This window comes from Sapajus apella, unplaced genomic scaffold, assembly GCF_009761245.1.
Source record: "Sapajus apella isolate SASKATOON/1434 unplaced genomic scaffold, GSC_monkey_1.0 scaffold23, whole genome shotgun sequence".
Classification (NCBI taxonomy): domain Eukaryota; kingdom Metazoa; phylum Chordata; class Mammalia; order Primates; family Cebidae; genus Sapajus; species Sapajus apella.
In genome coordinates this window covers 17,189,055-17,208,457 of record NW_022436963.1, presented here as the reverse complement: position 1 = coordinate 17,208,457, position 19,403 = coordinate 17,189,055, and the positions used below count along the sequence as shown (strand labels likewise).

General features: G+C 41.1%; 1 protein-coding gene and 1 long non-coding RNA gene across 26 annotated transcripts in view; both read left to right on the top strand.

The window, feature by feature from the left end:
• The window catches only part of MAGI1 (membrane associated guanylate kinase, WW and PDZ domain containing 1), a 677,285-nt gene that overhangs the window by 61,742 nt on the left and 596,140 nt on the right, over positions 1-19,403 (top strand). The window lies entirely within an intron of this gene.
• LOC116559198 lies at positions 648-17,935 on the top strand. Its single transcript, XR_004272371.1, has 3 exons — positions 648-1,205; positions 12,712-12,718; positions 17,923-17,935. It is a non-coding gene; the product is annotated as an uncharacterized LOC116559198 (long non-coding RNA).

The window sequence follows — 19,403 nt, the reverse complement described above, 5'->3', positions numbered from 1 at the left end:
CTTTAGTTTTGATCAGCTGCTATTATTATAAAGCTTACCATCTTATGTGCACACGTATGGCACATAATACACATGTGAGTGAATAAATGTGGACAAAAATAACAGCTAGTTTTGAGAGACAAGGGTAATGCAATAGGTGTTAGATGTACTGGTCAGGGAAGGCTTCTCTGGGAAATGGAAACTTGAGACAGGACCTGGATTTTGAGTAGGAGCTGGTCACCTGGTGATCTAGGGGCAGAGGACAGTGGGCAGAGGGAGCAGTGCCAATAATTCACTGAGGTGGCAAAAAATGTGGCAGGTTTGAGGAAGAACTAGATGATGAATATGGCTCAAATGGGGCACAGACAGGGGATAAAGTCCTGTAGGGCCTTGCAGGTCATGGAGATGAGGCTTTTTTTTTTTTTTTTTTTCTTGTAATAGTGGGAGGATGGAGTCTTTCTCTGTTGCCCAGGCTGGAGTGCAGTGGTGTGATCTTGGCTCACTGCAACCTCCACCTCCCAGGTTCAAGCTATTCTTATGCCTGAGCCTCCTTAGTAGCTGGGACTACAGATGTGTGCCACCATGCTTGGCTCAGTTTTGTATTTTTAGTAGAGACAGGGTTTCACTATGTTGGCCAGGTTGGTCATAAACTCGTGATCTCAGGTGATCCACCCTTCTTGGCCTCCCAAAGTGCTGGGGTTACAGGTGTGAGCCGCCACGGTTGGCTGAGTTTGGATTTTATTGTAAGGGTGGCAGGTCTAGCTGAGCAGTGGCGTAATCTGGTTTTGAATAGGCTGCTCTGGAACACAGAAGCATACTTACCTGTACCTAAGTGTGTTTTCAGGATAAAGTCAAGTGGAGTTCTCGTACGTTGAGGGTGACAGTGACAACAAAGTGATGATATTGACAACCTTTCACATATGCCACTGGGGGATGGCGGTGGGGCCACAGGGTTAGACTCCATGATGACCTATAGTCTCCTTTCCAATGCCGAGATGCCTAAAGCACAAATTAAATGGAAGGAAATCCTGTAATATCACCATCATTTATAAAGAGATATTGAGCATCACTAAAAAGTCGAGGGTGCTTTAATTGACATTTTGGTTTCCTGGAATTGGGATTTGAAAGATTACTTGCTGAGATAGTTTCCATTTCTTGTTAACTTATAATATGCACACAATTTCTGCTTGAAAATACATGTAAGAGATACCACTGAGAATGAAGATGTCATTTGAGGATGCCTTCTACCTGTTGTACCTTTTGAACAAAGCAAGTGTGAAAGCGTGTAATTTGAATTAGGGCAGGTAATAAAGCTTCTGCTAATTTATGATGACACTGCACAACCTCTAATGCTTCTTCATGGTTTACCTGTGCTTTCAGCTAAGTGTGTTTTGATTAATTCTTGTATGTATGAGTTTGGTTCAAAGTAAAATACAATGGTAATTAGCTCCAGAATATGACCAAAACATTTTTTAACCATCAATAAACTCATTGATGAGAAAGGCCTTTTTTCTTTTCTTTTCTTTTTTTTTTTTTTTTTTTTTTTTGAGGCAGAGTCCCATTCTGTCACCCAGGCTGGAGTGTAGTGGTCCCATCTTGGCTCACTGCAACCTCTGCTTCCCTGGTTCAAGCGATTCCCATTTCACAGCCTCCTGAGTAGCTGGGATTATAGGAGCGCACCACCACGCCTGGCTAACTTTGTATTTTTAGTAGAGGCAGGGTTTCACCATGTTGGCCAGGCTGGTCTCCAACTCTTGTCCTCAAGGGATCCACCCTCTTCAACTTCCCAAAGTGCTGGGATTACAGGTGTGAGCCACTGTGCCCAGCCCGAGAAAGGTTGTTTGAATAAATTTTGTATAGCCTACATCTTAGCACCCCTCATCCTACTCTGTTTAAAAAATAGGTATGTACAAGTAATTATATCATTTAACGTGTTGGTGATGGTTAGCTTAATTTGTGAATATGTTATGACTTTTACAATATCGTCTTATGTCACATAAGTGTTGTCTAGGGAGGAGCAGCAACAAGTCACCTCCAGTACAGAGAGACATAGCCGAGTTCACCAGATGTTCCTGGCTTCTCAGCACTTGGAGTAGAAATGTGATGAAACACTTGCAAAGGGCAACTTTGAAGGCACCAAGCTAGGATGAAACCATAAATAAAAACTGCCCTTTGGAATGGAGGCTCTCCATCATTCAGTGGCAACTGAGTTCAGCCTGGTATTTGTTTCTCTTTAATTTCCAGTTCAAAAATATAATTTGAAGTATTTTATGTTAATATATGATAGCCACTGCCACCATCCCTCAGAAGCTTCTTCCATAAGGAAGAATGTGCAAAATAAGGATACTCAAGGGCTTGATACAGTCAGAGAAGAGCTTGAGAGGGTCAACAACTGTCAGTTATGACTTAATCTTAGTCCAAGTCTGAGTGACGTATGATTGCAAAGGAAGAACTAGAGAGAAATAAGTGCAAATATTTGGTGATGCAAAAATCATCTTTCTTCATTATTTAATTTTTATCTATCATTTTGATACTGGGTTATGAGACTGCCTAATTTTTGTATTTTTGGTAGAGAGGGGATTTTGCCATGTTGCCCAGGCTGGTCTTGAACTCCTGGCTTCAAATGATCTGCTCACCTCTGCCTTCCAAAGTGCTGGGATTACAGGCGTGAACCACTGTGTCCAGCCTAAAAACTATCTTTCCATTCAGACTTGGGTAATAAGCCACTCTAGAAAGTATTTTCTTATATTTTATGCATTACATAAATGCCGAAGACCCCACCATTTGAATGTGCTGGTATGAAGGCTAGAAATGACAGATCATTTTGTGATCTAAACTATTTTTCCTTTAAGTTTGGCCTGTGCTTTGGGAAGAGACAGACATGATTTTGGAAATTTGCTTCCTTGGCACTGATGTGTTTGCTGAGTCAAGTCCTGAATTTTTAGAATGAAATTAACTATTGCCATGAGTTGACAGTTGGGCAGGAAGAACATTTCAATCATTTTTGGGCTGGGAAGAAAATCCGAGTTGACATTCTCATGGATATTTACTTTTTTTTTTTTTTAAAATAGCTATTTCCCTTTTAATCTTTGCAACATAGTATGAATGATTTGAATACATTTTTGCAGCTGTTCAAAAATAACCCTGCCTATGGTGCTATGTTAATTTGTTACTGGCTGTGCTTTGCGATTTAGAAGATTTAATGATTTCACACTCCACAGCCTCTATGATGTCTTCCAATGACCTCTGCCTCCTGGTATTCATATCTTTGTGCAGTCTGTTCCCAGGTCCGTGTGACCGATACCCTAAGATGGCATGTCACTTCCAGGATAATGTTATAAAAGTCTGCCTGCTGTCCTAGTCATCCTTTCTATTTCCCTTTCTCTGGGATCTCTTGGTCTGGGGGAAGTTATGCTGCGAGCAATGCTGTGAACAGGTGCACACAGTGAGGAACTGAAGCGTCCTGCTGACAACCATGTGAGTGAGCCTGGAAGAGTATACTCTGGACTAGTCAAGCTGTTCATGACTGCAGACCCACTAACACTTCACAAACGTGTGAGAGATCTTGAGCCAGAACCAACCAGCTAGGCCACACTTGGATTCCTGACCCACAGAAACTGTCAGATAATAAATGCTTATTGTTTGAAGTCAATAAGATTGGGGTTAGTTGTTACACAGCAATAAATAACTGATACAAACTGGCAACATAAGGTTGATTAATTCATCTGTCCTTCCGTCCATCCGTCTGTTCATCCATCCATCCATTCATCCATCCGTTCCTCCCTCCTTCTCTCCCTCCCTTCTTTCCACCCACTCTTCCATGCTTTTGACAAATGTTTGAGGGCCCACTCTTTCCTAGGAACAGTGCTTGGTGATTAGGATGCTAAGATGATTGCCACAATCCATGCTTTTAAGGAGCAAAATATCTAGTTGCCTTCAGCAAAACGAGTTGAATTCTATCTTGTCACTTCCTGGGATTAAATTTGAGTTCTAGAAGTAAATGTCTAAGAAAGTTTTTATTTTTCTGTACCTTTCCTTTTTTATATTCTTCACTCTAATTCCAAAAAAGGAACAGTTAACATCTGTTTAAACCATGTTTGATCTATATAATAAAACTGAATTTTAGATGAAATTAATGCAAAGTATATTTTATGACATCAGCACTTATAAATTATGTAATGCTTTAAGTGGATTATTTGTCTTCACTGATCACATTTTTTCCCCTGATTATATGAGTTGTTCTAAAAACAGAAAGGTGTAAGGAATTTAAGAAAGAAAATTAGACTTGAGCCAAATCAATAATAATAATATTAATAGAGTGCTCCCTCTTTGTCAAACTCTGTGCTAAGCAATTTATGTACATTTCTTTTAGTAATCCTCACAAGGGATTGTAAGTATTATCCCTATTTTATGGATAATGAAACTAAGTTTTTAGAATCATTAATTAGGAACAAAGTCCAAAAATCAGTTAAGAGTTGGAGGTGAATTTCAAACACAGTTCTCAAGCTCTTAACTGCTCTGTCATGCATGTATTTCTATGGTTGTGTTCCGACATGCAGTACCATGCTTCAGGAGTTGATAGTTTGGCTAGGAGACATTCACTTATACTGTCTCCTGTGGACACACAGAGTTTTTAAAGCATGGTTTGGCCAAATTTGTATCAGAGTATCATGGGAGCTGCAATAGTCAAAACTTTAAATGGTGTATCTTGTTAAATCCTTTACAACCCAGAGGAACTTTTTTTCTACTTCTCTTACAAAGGTACTGAAGAAGAAAAAAATAGAATAGAAAATACCAGATTAGGGAACTTAACAAAAATTGCATTTATCTCATAAAATTTTGATTACTGTTAGGAAAGGGGGCTGAGATGAGAACAGGGAGCTCCTATTCTGCTGAGAGGAGCACAGATTGTCTTTTATTTTTACTTTTTTATTTATTATTTTTTAAGACGGTCTCACTGTGTCACCCAGCTGGAGCGTAGTGGCATGATCATAGCTCACTGCAGCCTCCAGCTCCTGGACTCAAGTTATCATCCCACCTCAGCCTCCAGAGTAGCTGGGACTACAGGTGTGAGCCACCACACTTGGCCTGCTTTACTTTTTTTTTTTTTTTTTTTTTTTGAGACGGAGTTTCGCTCTTGTTACCCAGGCTAGAGTGCAATGGCACGATCTCGGCTCACCGCAACCTCCGCCTCCTGGGTTCAGGCAATTCTCCTGCCTCAGCCTCCCGAGTAGCTGGGATTACAGGTACGCGCCACCATGCCCAGCTAATTTTTTGTATTTTTAGTAGAGACGGGGTTTCACCATGTTGACCAGGATGGTCTCGATCTCTTGACCTCATGATCCACCCGCCTCGGCCTCCCAAAGTGCTGGGATTACAGGCTTGAGCCACCACGCCCGGCCCCTGCTTTACTTTTAATCCTTGTAAGAGTGTATTTGGTATGTACCAAGGGTAGTATACTAAAGTGGTTTGGAAAATAAGACTTGATTGATTGGCCCTGGCTTTCATAGGAGCACCACTGTCTTTCATATGTTTGTCTTTGTTCAAGTTGCCAGAACTCATTTGAGCTTATTTTCCACATGTAAAATAAACATGTTTTAATGCTGTTCTGAGGATTGAGTATATGCTTGTAAAACAAACATGTTTTTGGGTTGTCTGAGGATTGAGTGTATGTGTATATATGCTTAGTAAATGTTGACTGTGAGTAGTTGAGTATCTATCTATCTGACTGCTTCTCTTGATATTTTTCCTCTTGTTCTTCCTCATTATTCTTATTGTTTGCAGCTGATCTCACCCAGTCCTACCCCTTCAGGGAGGATTGTAATGATTTTAGCAAAAATATGTGATATTTTGGACAGAATAAAAACTGTAAATAAAAATTAGGAAGCAAAATAGCTCCGACTAAGTAAAAATCATATGGTGCCTACTGCCCAGGAGAAGGTTACATAATAGAAACAAAAAGGAATATCTAATTAAAGTAATTTATTATACTTTAAATAAAGGAAGAAACATACATATGTCACAGGCATATGTCTTAGACATAGGAATGTGGCTGCATCAGAAAATATTTAAAATTACCAGTTAAGCAACAAAATTTCTTCTGCTGAACATTTTCTGAAGTATAGTCTCTGCTCCTTTCTCACAATAGTTAACAATTTGAATTAGCAACAATGGCTTTGTGTCATAAACCTCTCTCCATGGTCTTCTCTCCTTCACTTTCTTTGTCTGCAGCTAGTGTGTGTAGACTTCCTGTCTGCTGTCCTCGGTCCCTGTCAGTTTTTCAAATGAGAGATAAGAACTGCTTTGCAATGTGAGGTGACAGAATTAGGGACCAGTTAGGCTGCCAGGCTGTAGGGAGGTGGGCTGAGCAAGCCTTGCCCAAGTACCTCCTTTCTTATTTCCTAGAATAGTCTGTTCCCCTTTGCTGTTTCCCTCATCCTCTGGCTAAGAGCTTGTCCCATTTGCCTGTTGATTTTATCATCTGCTCCTTCTTGCTGAGGTAGGACATGATTATTAAGTGTGCCCAAGAGGAAACTATATTGAGCTCTTGGGGTAAAACAGGGTAAGAAGTTTGCTCCTTAGGAAAAATAAAACTCTTAACTAGTTCTGGTCCTTGGTCACTGGTACAGAGGTGGAGGGAAGTGGAGCTGGTTAAAGTCCAGGGAAGTGTGTCAGGCAGGAAGCTGGGAGGGCTTCTCTCAGCGGGATGCAGGAAGGCTTCTGTGTCTTGTGGAAGTGATGATGTGCCCGAGTCTGCTTCAGGAGTCTTTGTAGATGATAACAGGGCTCCTGTGAGCCCTCAGATTGTTCATAGTTTGGTTTCTTTGAGTTGCATGAAAATATCTGCTTGACTTGGATGTAGATTTTATTTCCTTCCTGGATGGAGGGTTGCAGACAGTAGAGTATGCTGGCTGCCAGCTCGGAGTGACTGCCAGGGACTGCTGAAAGGAGAAATTTAACAACAAAAATGCTGAGGCCTGAAGTGCTTCAGGGAGCATTTCAAATTGCATCTCTTTAGAATCAGATGGTCTCCAGAGATGATAATGAGTTATGAGAGGTGCCAGGGTTTGTTTTTTTCAGGCTCAACATCACTTAAGACCATAAGCCATAGACCCTTAAGGAACGGAGCACAGTTGTACACTGGACCCACCTTCTTCAATGATCTGAGGCCTTATGGGCCTTTGAAATAATGATTCATCAAATTACATAGTTCATGTTTTTTTTTTCTTAAACTTATCTATCTGTAGTTTTGGAATGCAGCTGATCCTTAAGCACGCTGTGGCAAGTATTCATTATTCCGTCAATGTTCTCTTGGTGGCAAAGCCATGACCATTGAGACTTAATGTATCTGACTCTTGATATAAACATGCTGTGTAACAAACACCCCCAGAACCCCTAACCTGCAACAAGAAGGATCCCATTCTCTCAGTCACAGCTTTGTAGGGTGGCTTGACTCAGGGTGTGGGATGGCTGGTGTTAGCTCTAGAGTGTTGGGTTGGGTTCAGGTTTGTTCCATTTATTTCTCAAGTATAGGGATACTGTAAAGAATTGTGAGCAGCGATTCAGTCCGCCATACCATATTAAACTTTCCTGATTCCTTTTTCTTTGTTGTTTAAACAAACTTATGAAGTATACCTGACATAAAATGTATCATTTTCGCCACTTTTGGGTGTGCAGTTCTGTGCCGTTAGTTACGTTTACATTGTTGTGCAGCCATCACCACCATCCCTCTCCACAGCTTTTTCATCTTCCCAAACTGAAACTCTTTATCCATTACACATTAAGTCCCCATTTCCTGGTACCCTCAACACCTGGCAACCACCATTCTACTCTCAAGCTCTGTGAGTATAATTATTCTAGGTACCTCATGTAAGTGGACTCATATAGTACTTGTGCTTTTGTGATCAGCATATTTCACTTAGAAAATGTCTTCAAGGTCCTCCACGTTGTAGCATGTGTCAAAATATTCTTCTTTTTTAGAGCTTAATAAATATTCTACCATGCGTGCACACCTCGTTTTGTTTATTCATTCATCTGTTGGTGGACACTGGGTTGCTTCTGTTTCTGATCCTTTGTCATTGAGTTCCCATTTTTCCTATGGGTAAAACCATCTGAGTTGGTTTAATGATTTTCACCACCCAAGACCCTGTGCCCAATCATATTCATTCCTTTATTCAACAAATACTTGTTAAGCCCCCACTGTATGCTGGCAACTGTTCTAAAGGAGCTTGAATGCTCTCAATACCTAGAGCTGTGCTGTTCTGTTAAGGTGGTTGAGGGTTCCGTGTGCCTATTTAAATGTAATTAAAGTCAAATAAAAATTTATAAAATGCAGTTCTTTGCTAATAGGAGCTGTATTTCAGGTGCTTAATAGCCACATATGACTAGTGGCTGCTATATTGGACAGAGCATAATGGATGTGTTCTTGCAGAAAGTTCTGTTGCACAGCACTGACTTAGAGGGTTTAGGAAAAGTCCAGTAGCAGTGGTAAGCAGCAGAAACTCTCTCCCCAGATCGCAAGCTTATGAAGGGGTCACCTTGTGAATGCAAGCATGCTCTAGTTATTCAGCCACATTTGAGCCAAAAGCTAGGCAGTCAGAACCCTTCCTCAGCACTTAGGAAGGTGAATAAGCAAGCAGTTCAGTTTCTCCCAGGTCAGTGGCAATTTTATCCCCATAGGGAGCACTTGGCAGTATCTGGAGATATTTTTGGTTATTGAAACTAGGAGGAGGGGGAGTGGAGTGAATGCCTATGTTGATAAGCATACTATAATGCGCAGGATAGCCACCCCCCTTCCCGCAACATAGAACCATACCAGCCAAAATACCACTAATTCCACGCTTGACAGGTAACTCCACTCCCGGTGAAATGGTTACAGATAACGGCTGGGAGCTGTGAGAGCCGTGTTTTGTGGCATGTGGAAGAAGCTACTGTACAGTGAGAGGAAATCAAACCATGGAGTTGGAGAGAGACTCCCCAGAGTGTTCAAGTCTTCACTTCCCTTGTTCTCCAGACCAGCCTCAGTTCTTCCCTCAGGTTCTGTGAAGAACCTCAGTGTGATAATAACTTTACTCTTTTACTGGAATTACTTTGAGCTGGGTGTTAGCCTTTTGTTAAATGTTCCAAATACAGCAAATTATGTAGTAAGTTCTTCATTTAATTATATACCACGTAAAACTGGGTCTACAAATATGCTGTCTGCCTACCTTGCATTTAAGGTGGTCTCATCACATGTTTAGCACATGGTAAGGATTTAATTGCATCAAGCTCACAGAGAGGTTATGACTAAATTTCAAATAAACCATTACATTTTTTATGAATAAAAGATTATTTTAAATGGTCTAGTGTAGAATATTCATATATATTTAGTGAAAAAAAGTGTGTAGAATAAAATATTCAATCAGTATAAAAGGGTATAGAGTGAAAAGTCTCTAATCTCCTGACTTCTCCAGTTTCTTGTTCTAGAATTATTTATGCATATACAAGTATACTTGTTTCCCCTCCTTTCTCTCACTCTCTTTTAAAAAAAAATAGTGTGTATATATTATATAGAGAATGTGTGCACGTATTACACACACGCCTCATTTTAAAAATGATATGTGTATATGAGTTTCTGCTCCTTTTTTCCACTTAACATTTACAACTGCATTTTAGAGCTCTTTTTTCATCAACACCAAGATGGATTCCATTCTTTTCAATGACTTGAAGTTTACCTTTAAATCAGTGTTTTGTGTGTAATTCATTCAGCTAGTCCTCTGCTGATGAGCATTAAGGTTCTTTCCAGCCTTTTGTTTTTACAAATAATGCTGGAATGATTAACATATCCTTGTATTTTGATCTTTATGCGCATATAATTGTATTTGTAAAATAAAATTCCAGTAGCAGACTTTTCTGGTTCAAAAGGTGAGCACATTTCTGTTTTTGTTAGATACTGCCAAATTGCCCTTTCAAAAAGATGCATCATTTTTCAATTTTGCCAACTGTATATGAACATGCCTAAAATGTAATCCCCTTTCTTACCATGTTTTTCTTTCCATTTCTCTCTCTAACTTACCTTGCTTTCCTTAGATCCATTCTAGAAGATGTCAGGCTTTCAGTTCAAGGGTTTATCTCTTTACAGTCTGTGCAGCACCAGCCATAGGAACATTTATGAAAGATACAACCTATCTCCTTTGAGAGTACTGCCTCAGTTTCCTCCTTGACCCCTAGGGGTGGGCAATGTCACTGCATACTCACCCCTCCTCTCTTTTAATCGCTGGCTCAGCTTCACCTGGATGAAATCCCCTTCCTCACTCTTCCCTCCCTTCCATCCCCTGGGAGGCCTTTAAGAGCTGGTACTCATTTATAGAGCCTGAGAAGTTGAAATCTGTTAACTTGCCTTGGTTGCTTGCCAGTACTTAAAGACAGGCCTAGTTGGACCACTGCATTCTTTGTCTTTGTGGACGAAGCCGTATCTGCATGTACAGTGTCAAGAAATGTTTCCTGTCAACTGCTTTGGCCTGGCATTTCCGTTAACACTTTCAGCTGGGAGATGGTTTCTCTAGCTTAGCTGGCAGAGGACCCAATTTCACAGTCCATTTGCTTCTCTCTCTTTCTCAGCCATTGGCCCCAGTTGGGGCAACCTATAACTTGATTCTGTGGCCTATAGAGTTTAACTAGGAAACTTTCTGGAGGGGAGGTAGGTGGGGGTGGGGAAATCCTTCCACTGTGACATTACTGGCATAACCTTTTTTTTAAAAGTGCGCTTCCATTTTTGAGGAGTAAATGACACTCTGGGCTTTTACTTGCTCTCCTCCCAATGTTTTATTATGAAGAATTTTAAACATACAGGAAAGTTGAAAGAATTTTATAGCAAACACCTGTATGCCCATTACTTAAATTCTTCCACTGACATTTTACTATGCTGTTTTATCACATAGCTGTTTATCTGTCCATCACTCTATCTACCTTTTTGGGCTTTTTTAGTGATATTTCTCCAGCATTTCAAAGGCACCATGGTATGGGTAGTTAGGAATATGTGCTATGGTGCCAGATTACCTGGTTTTGAATCCTGGCTCTACTGTCCACTAACCCTGTGACTCTGGGCAATTTGCTGAGCCTCTTTGTGCCTCAGTGTTCTCATCTGTATAATGGAAATCATGATAGTGCCAACTTCATAGACTTCTGTGAGATTCAATGAAGTAGTAGACGTATGGTGTTTAAAACAAAGATTACTGTATTTTAACCATTTGGTATATGAAAAAGAGAGTACATGCTAAAGTAATATTAATTTCATGGATTAAAAAAAAACCAATTTAATAGGTTTCATGGATTTTAGGGAGAAGCAACTGAATGCCAGACATGCAGTATGACATACAGTACTACACCAGCCATTTTATGTACATTGCCTCATTTGATCTTCAAAACCACCTTAAGCAGATTATCCCCACTTGCAGATGAGCAAGCTGATGCCTAGTAATTAGCAGCAATGGGGTTTGATCACAAACCTGTTTTATTTCAATGGCCATAATCTCTAGGCTTTGGCCTCGCCCCCAATTCCCCTGCCCCTCAGCCAATCCTGGAGTGCAGTGGACTCTCAAGTCCACTGTGACCTCGAACTTCTAGGCTCAAGCAATCCCCCTGCCCCAGCCTCCCAATAGTTGCCCTTTCTTTTTTTGTCAGTCACAAGATGAAGAAATTTTAGGATTCTATAAGGTGGTAGAGATTTCTGTGATTAAAAAAACCAAATAGGTAGACACATCTAAGGTTTATTATTTTGGTGTAACTTTTAGATATTGAAAGTCAATCTTGCAGAAGAGAGAACACCCTGCCGTTTTTTTGTATCTTGGTAAAACACTGTCCCCTCTGTTAGTATTTCCAATTCAGAGGGGTTTTGCTGTATGGGAATTACCATGGGGTGTTTTGGCAGTGCCATCATTTGTCACCTGTTTCATGTCTGAGATGCTTGCAAATAACTCTTAGTTTGCTGTCCAAAATCTTTTGTGGGAAGAAGGTTAGAAAATAGAAATAAGTACGCTACTGACTCTGTCTTATACATGGATGTTTTGAGGAGAAGCCACACTCCACTTGGTTATTTACTCTAAGTTGTGGCTTTGATACCATCTTATATATCTGAGAAGTGGCCCATAGGAAGCAGTGTAAAGAGGAGGGTGAATGGCTGAGTGCCGTAGCTCACACCTGTAATCCCAGCACTTTGGGAGTCAGAGGCAGACAGATCACTGGAGGTCACAGTTCAAGACCAGCCTGGCCAACTTGGCGAAACCTGTCTCTACTAGCTGGGTGTGGTACTAGCTGGGTGTGGTGGCGCATGCCTGTGATCCCAGCTACTAGGGAGACTGAAGCAGGAGTATTGCTTGAACTTGGGAGACAGAGGCTGGACGACAGAGTGAAACTAGAGCCCTCAGATTCTGTTTTTCATTTGAGTTCCTGCCTCAATTCAAATTCATTCCTTTCCTCCTCTTCTATTAATCCTTTCTCAGTTCTTGAGATTACATCAAATAAGTCTCTCTTAAGTGTTAGCATGTCTTCAACACCCCCTCACAGTTGCCAATTTTCTTTTCTAATGGAGAGACCATACCTTTTAATGGCATGATTTTGCTTTCATTGTTTTTGCTTTTAGTTACTTTATTTTTATGGCTGCTGGTTCTGTATGTCTGTTCCTAGAGATGATATAAAGTTTTCATTTAAATATGTTTAGTTACATGAAAAGAAAGTGGTTTAAAAAGGCTAAAGTGGAATAGTAGAAGTGGTACCCATATGTGGCAAAAGTCATGAGGCTGGGATGCAAATGATGGAAGTTGTTTATAACACTAAATTAAATGAACCTCAGAGTTTGTATGTCTAGTCTCCATTGACAATGGATGCTCTGGGCAGATGGAACATTTACCAAATAGTTGCATCTGTTTTGAAGGTACTCAGTGGAAAATAATTTATGCTCTACATCTGTTTCTTGGCCAAGAAAAATATATGCAGTAGATTCTGGCCACTTAGGAAAGTTTTAGAGCAAGGCTAATTATGCCTTGGGGCTTTGGCCAATGTGTTTGTCCTTATAAAAGAGTCCATAGTATCATCAGCACCCAGAAGTAGATATGCATATGCGTATAGTTTCCAGAAGAGTTTCTTACTGAAATTCTTTCCATTTCTTATGTGGCCTGGATGTCCACCAAAAGGGGACTGTATATCTGTTGGACTTGGGGGTGGCTTCCTAAGGCTGAAGAACATCAAAAGGGGGCATCCTCAGGGAATCCCCTGAAAGTGAACCCAGGATACACCTGAGGATTTGCATGATACTTAGGGATTCTGTTTAGGGAGATAATGTTATGCAACTGCTCAAAAAATCTGAAGTTAGTGTTAAATAGCCTGAAGTTTGGAGAGGAGTGGAAGTTAAGGTAGAGAGCCCCACCTTGAAAAGAGAACTATATGCTCTCTGGTGATAACTTGTGGACAATACATGGAGCTATGAAAGTGGGAGTAAATGAAAGATATGGTTATCCTCCCAGCTTCCAGCAAGATATTTAAAAGGATATACCTTTCTTTGTATCTCTGTAAGAAAGGAATCAGTGACTCATACCCTGTTCTATGAAGAGTTGTTCTCCAATTCGTTCACTCTCTGACCCAGAGATATAAGTCCCTGTTTGGAGTGTCAAGGTGATTTCAGATGATCTTTCTTTCTCCTTTGTAAGGTCTGATTTTGATATCAGTAGGGAGGTGACTTCCTCTCACAGAGCTGCCTTACTTCAGGGAGTGAGTGGTTTGGCTTCTCTCAAGTCTTAATATTCTTTTTGTTTCCCTGTGGATCTCTGACGCTAAGGTAATTACTGGGGGCAGAGGTACACTGTGAATGAGACAGGGACAGGATATTGAAAGACAGAGCAGGGGAGTTGCCATTAAGTTTTACTTAATGGGTGAAAATTGTGTTGGTTTTTCAGTCTTCAGGATGGTGGCTCAAAGCTTCTTTGCTGAAATGTGATGCAATAAAGAATGATGTTAACACCCTTAACAATTGTATTAAATGGGCTAGACTCACAGAGTGGTTACATGGCAGGGTTCAGGAATCTGATTCAATGCCTCTCACAGGAAGTTTGGCTTAGTCATTTTCCAGCCTTGTGGTCTCAGACAAATTTCTTAATCATTATGAATGTATTTGTCTAACATATGAAAAAGTGTTGACCTTCAGTTAACAGATTTCATTAAATACCACTCTATCCCTGACATTGTGCCAAATATTGAGATAAATAGATGAATAAAGCAAGAAAAGCTCTCAGTTAACAGATTTCACTAAATACCACTCTATCCCTGGCATTGTGCCAAATAATGAGATAAATAGAAGTATAAAACAAGAAAAGCCCTCTGTTTTTATGAAAATTTTCTCCTGTTTTGGGAGTGTTGTGATATTTAAACTAAAATAGTGCATATTAAAGGAGTTGGCATAGGGCCCTTTTAAAATCATGCAAGAATTATTATGGAAAACTTACAAACTGCCCATCCTACAATAGATTGTCATTAACTAATTAATTAATTTTTTGAGATGGAGTCTTGCTCTGCCACCAGGCTGGAGTGCAGTGGTGCAATCTTGGCTCACTGCAACTGCTGCCTCTCGGGTTCAAGCAGTTCTCTTGCCTCAGAGTAGCTGGGCCTACAGGCGGATGCCACCACGCCTGCCTTATTTTTCAGTAGAGCTGGGGTTTCACCGTGTTGGCCAGGCTGGTCTTGAACTCCTGAGCTCGGGCATTCCGCCCGCCTCGGCCTCCCAGAGTGCTAGGATTACAGGCATGAACCACTGCTCCTGGTCAGATTGTCATTATTTTAATAGTAGAACTCCCTGAACAAATAACTTCATTATTTTGTATGCAGTGTTTTAAAAAAAAACTCATATTGTTTTAAATTTTTTCCCTTTTTTTTTTGCCAGCACTTGACATAAAACCTAATTTCTCTGCTCATTGTGTTGTGACTTTCTTTTTTTTTTGGGGGGGGGGGGGCAGAGTCTCGCTCTGTTGTCCAGGATGGAATGCAGTGATATGATCTCTGCTCACTGCAACCTCCACCTCCTGTGTTCAAGCGATTCTCATGTCTCAACCTTCTGAGTAGCTGGGATTACAGCCATGCGCCTCCATGCCTAGCTAATTTTTGTATTTTTAGTAGAGATAGAATTTTACCATGTTGGCCAGACTGGTTTTGAACTCCTGACCTCAGACATTCCACCCACCTTGGCCTCCCAAAGTGCTGGGATTACAGGCATTAACCACCATGCCTGGTCCTGTGTCATGACTTTCTAATGGATGTTTTCATGTAAGAAGTTGATCTTCCTAAATAACAGAGTTGCAAAGTACATTTGTTGTGTGTGTAGCTCCTGTTAGAACTTGAGTACACTTGAAAAATACAATTCAGAGTAATGTCCGTATGAACAAACAGTCCAAATATGCTTTCTTCTTTTTTTTTTTTTTTTTTTTTTTGAGACGGAGTTTCACTCTTGTTACCCAGGCTGGAGTGCAATGGCGCGATCTCGGCTCACCGCAACCTCCGCCTCCTGGGTTCAGGCAATTCTCCTGCCTCAACCTCCTGAGTAGCTGGGATTACAGGCACGTGCCACCATGCCCAGCTAATGTTTTTGTATTTTTAGTAGAGACGGGGTTTCACCATGTTGACCAGGATGGTCTCGATCTCTTGACCTCGTGATCCACCCGCCTCGGCCTCCCAAAGTGCTGGGATTACAGGCTTGAGCCACCGCGCCCGGCAATATGCTTTCTTCTTATCTTGAAACTAGTGATATGACGATAGGAGGAGACAAGCCACCTCTTCATGAATACCATGCCTAGTTACTTCATGGAGACTGTCCCAATTTGGAAATAGCTTTTTCCAAAGCACTTAGCTGATTTGCTCAGGTGGTTCCCAGACTCTTAGCTGTAACCAAGCAATTTGCTGTCAACTTTCTTCTCAGTACAATGGAACATTCATGTTTATCTGGCAGAAACTTTATTAAGGGAAGCCTGACAGGAAGGTTAAGGGGAAGAAGAATGGAGTCTGTCTTCATTGGAAAGCTTGTTTCTTGAAATGTGTAAAATGAAAAGAATGGTTGTGGTTCTGTGACATCAGTTCACCTCATGACTGCAGTGAATGCGAGGATCCCTGTTTTCTGTAGAATGCCTTGGTAAGACACTACCTAGGCACTAGGCCTTTAAAAATAAATCATTAGTTTCTCCAAGAGGGTTCCATTTTAATATTATTTTCTAAGATGCCCTGTATAGCATGTATTTAAGGTTATTTCTGTGCTGAATACACAAATGATTTTTCAGTGGATTTTTTTTTAACATATTTTCCTTAATTTACATGAGGACTCTTTATTATCCTGATCATCTACTCAGTTAACAGTGTACAGTTCAATTATGCATCTTCAGTATTGCGTAAGGAACTGGAGTTGAAAATAACAGTTACAGTTACCACCTAGGAAGGGAAGGGATGAATAACAGAATGAATCCAAAGAGGTGAGAGGAAATGCATTATGGGTAGGTAGTATCAAGCTCAGGGTGACTTATTTCTATAGATTTGTGTTGACTAATTCTTTGACCGGACAGAGACCAGCTCGTTTCCTGGCTGTTTGTCCTATCTTTAATGCATTGCAGGAAGTGGGAATAGCCTGTTGCAGGAGTATACCAGATGGACACAGGAATGCCCCCTTCTGCCTTCCCCTCTTATCCCTGATGAATGGTGTCATGGAAATTCAAAGGTTATTTTGGGATTTCATGTTAGTTGAAAGCAAATTCACTTATTTATCATTTGGCATATCAATATTTGTATGCCTGCCATTTCAGGCTGGCTGGTGCTCTGTACTGCCTATAGCATAGGAAAGACAGATGAGCTTATAGCTTAGAGCCAAGGTACATAAAGTTAATAAGAGTGATGTCTTATTAATAGACAAAGGCGGAATCTATTAACTGGGGCATTTCAACTCATATCTCAGAATTTCTTTTCTTTGTGGCCATATACAAGCAAGGATGGGGAAATTATATGGAAACAAAGGTGGGGAAATTACAGAGAGAAATGGAAGAGTTGAAAGGAAGCAAGGGTACCAATAGCCCACCTCTCTGCACTCTGCTCAAGGGAAATCTTGTGCAATTTGTGTGGACAATAAGATTTATAATTTTGGCTTCAAGCCTGGGTGACTTTCTCCTCTCTGATTATAGGAAAAACTATTATCATTTAATTAAGATTGGGCACTTTTTCACCTCTTGGGTGTCCTTCCATAGGACACACATCCTTTTTGTTTGGTGACCACAGGGACCAGTGACATCCTAGTTTTCTTGGAATTGTTTGTACTAATTGCTTTATTAGAAACCACTCTATAGTCAGATGTCTGCCCACACTTCCCCAGTTCTTTTCTCCCAAGATGTCAAAACCCTCGTGAGGAATCTGTGAAATGTGAACTATGACTTGGTTATATGAGGTTCAGTGAAATAGCTGGAGGTTTTCCCAGCGGGAGGCTAAAGCAGAATTGTCCAGACATCACTTTTTTCTTATCTAGTCAAGCTTTTCTGGGAGCCTTTCCGCATGAAGAATCCAGGCTCAAAGGAAAATCAGTTTAACTGGCTAAAAACTCATCTGGGAAGTTTAAATCACTCCTGAAAGGTACAGAGCTGCAGTCATTGGTTTGACAAGAACAGAAAGATACTTGTCTCTGTGGTTGCTGGTATTAAAAGAGAATTTATTCATTTGTCTGTTAAGACATTAGGATGGATGCAGTGCCTTGTACCTGTAATCCCTGCACTTTGGAAGGCTGAGATGGGAGGATCACTTGTGTTCAGGAGTTTGAGATCAGCCTGGGAAACATAGGGAGACCTCATCTCTATAAAAATAATAATAATAAAAAATTGCCAGGATGGTGGCCCACATCTGTAGTCCCAGCTACTCAGGAGGCTGAGATGGGAGGATCTTGAACTGAGGAGATAGAGGTTGCAATGAGCTGTGATTGCACCACTGCACTCCAGCCTGGGTGGCAGAGCAAGACCCTGTCTCAAAAAATGAAAACCAGAACAACAAAAAAGACTGTTACTCACTTACTGTGCACAGATATAGTGCCTTGCCCTAGGGAATCAGTGATGGGTAGAAAACTAATGTTCTTTGTGCTGAATTAAATCATTGTATAGCTAAGAGGATCAAGACAGCTTGAGTAAAGGACAAGTAGAAAAGGAACAATGTCCTAAGGGAGTAGAAGACAAAGGATGCAACAGAGAGGAAGGAGAGATCAGGGAAGGTCTGAATGCAGTAAGCTTGAGGTAAGCCTGATATAGTTTTGAAATTTAACCAAATGAAGGGGCTGCGAAACGAAGTTAGTTCAGACTCCCAGGATTTGTACCTTTTGAAGCGACTGTGCCCCTCAGAGACTTCCAGAGAGTTTTAGAACTCATTCAGGCTTTGGCAGTTTTGAGAAGCATATTCTTTCTCTACCGGACAAAGGGACACTCTGTGTGTGTGTGTGTGTGTGTGTGTGTGTGTGTGTGTGTGTGTGTGTTTAAGGTGTGTGTGTGTGTGTGTGTTTAAGATATAGTCTCATTCTGTTGCTGTGTGTGTGTGTGTGTGTGTGTTTAAGGTGTGTGTGGGTGTGTGTGTGTGTGTGTGTGTTTAAGATATAGTCTCATTCTGTTGCCCAGGCTGGAGTGCAGTGGGATGATCTTGGCTCACTGCAACGTCTGCCTTTGAGGTTCAAGTGATTCTCATGCTTTAACCTCCTGAGCAGCTGGGACTACAGGCACACACCACTATGTCCAGCTAATTTTTGTATTTTTGGTAGAGACAGGGTTTCACCATGTTAGCTAGGCTGGTCTCGAAATTCTGACTTCAAATGATCCTCCTGCCTCAGCCTCCCAAAGTGCAGGGATTACAGGCCTGAGCTCCTGCTCCTGGCTAAACGTGTATTTTTTTTTTTTTTTTGAGACGGAGTTTCGCTCTTGTTACCCAGGCTGGAGTGCAATGGCGTGATCTCGGCTCACCGCAACCTCCGCCTCCTGGGTTCAGGCAATTCTCCTGCCTCAACCTCCTGAGTAGCTGGGATTACAGGCACGCACCACCATGCCCAGCTAATGTTTTGTATTTTTAGTAGAGACGGGGTTTCACCATGTTGACCAGGATGGTCTCGATCTCTTGACTTCGTGATCCACCCGCCTCGGCCTCCCAAAGTGCTGGGATTACAGGCTTGAGCCACCGCGCCCGGCCTAAACGTGTATTTTTGCTTATGAGCACCATGAGCATCAGCTTTTAATGTCAGATACATGGCCATATTACCCAGAACTCTGTTGTCTTCTGACTGTTGAAAGTTAAGTCTAACCATGCGGCTAAGGACATTTAAGCCCACACTAACCCCAGCTTCTCTTAAGAACTACTGCAGAGATTGCCTAGTTTTCACCCAGTCTCAGGCCATTTTTGGTCAAGGC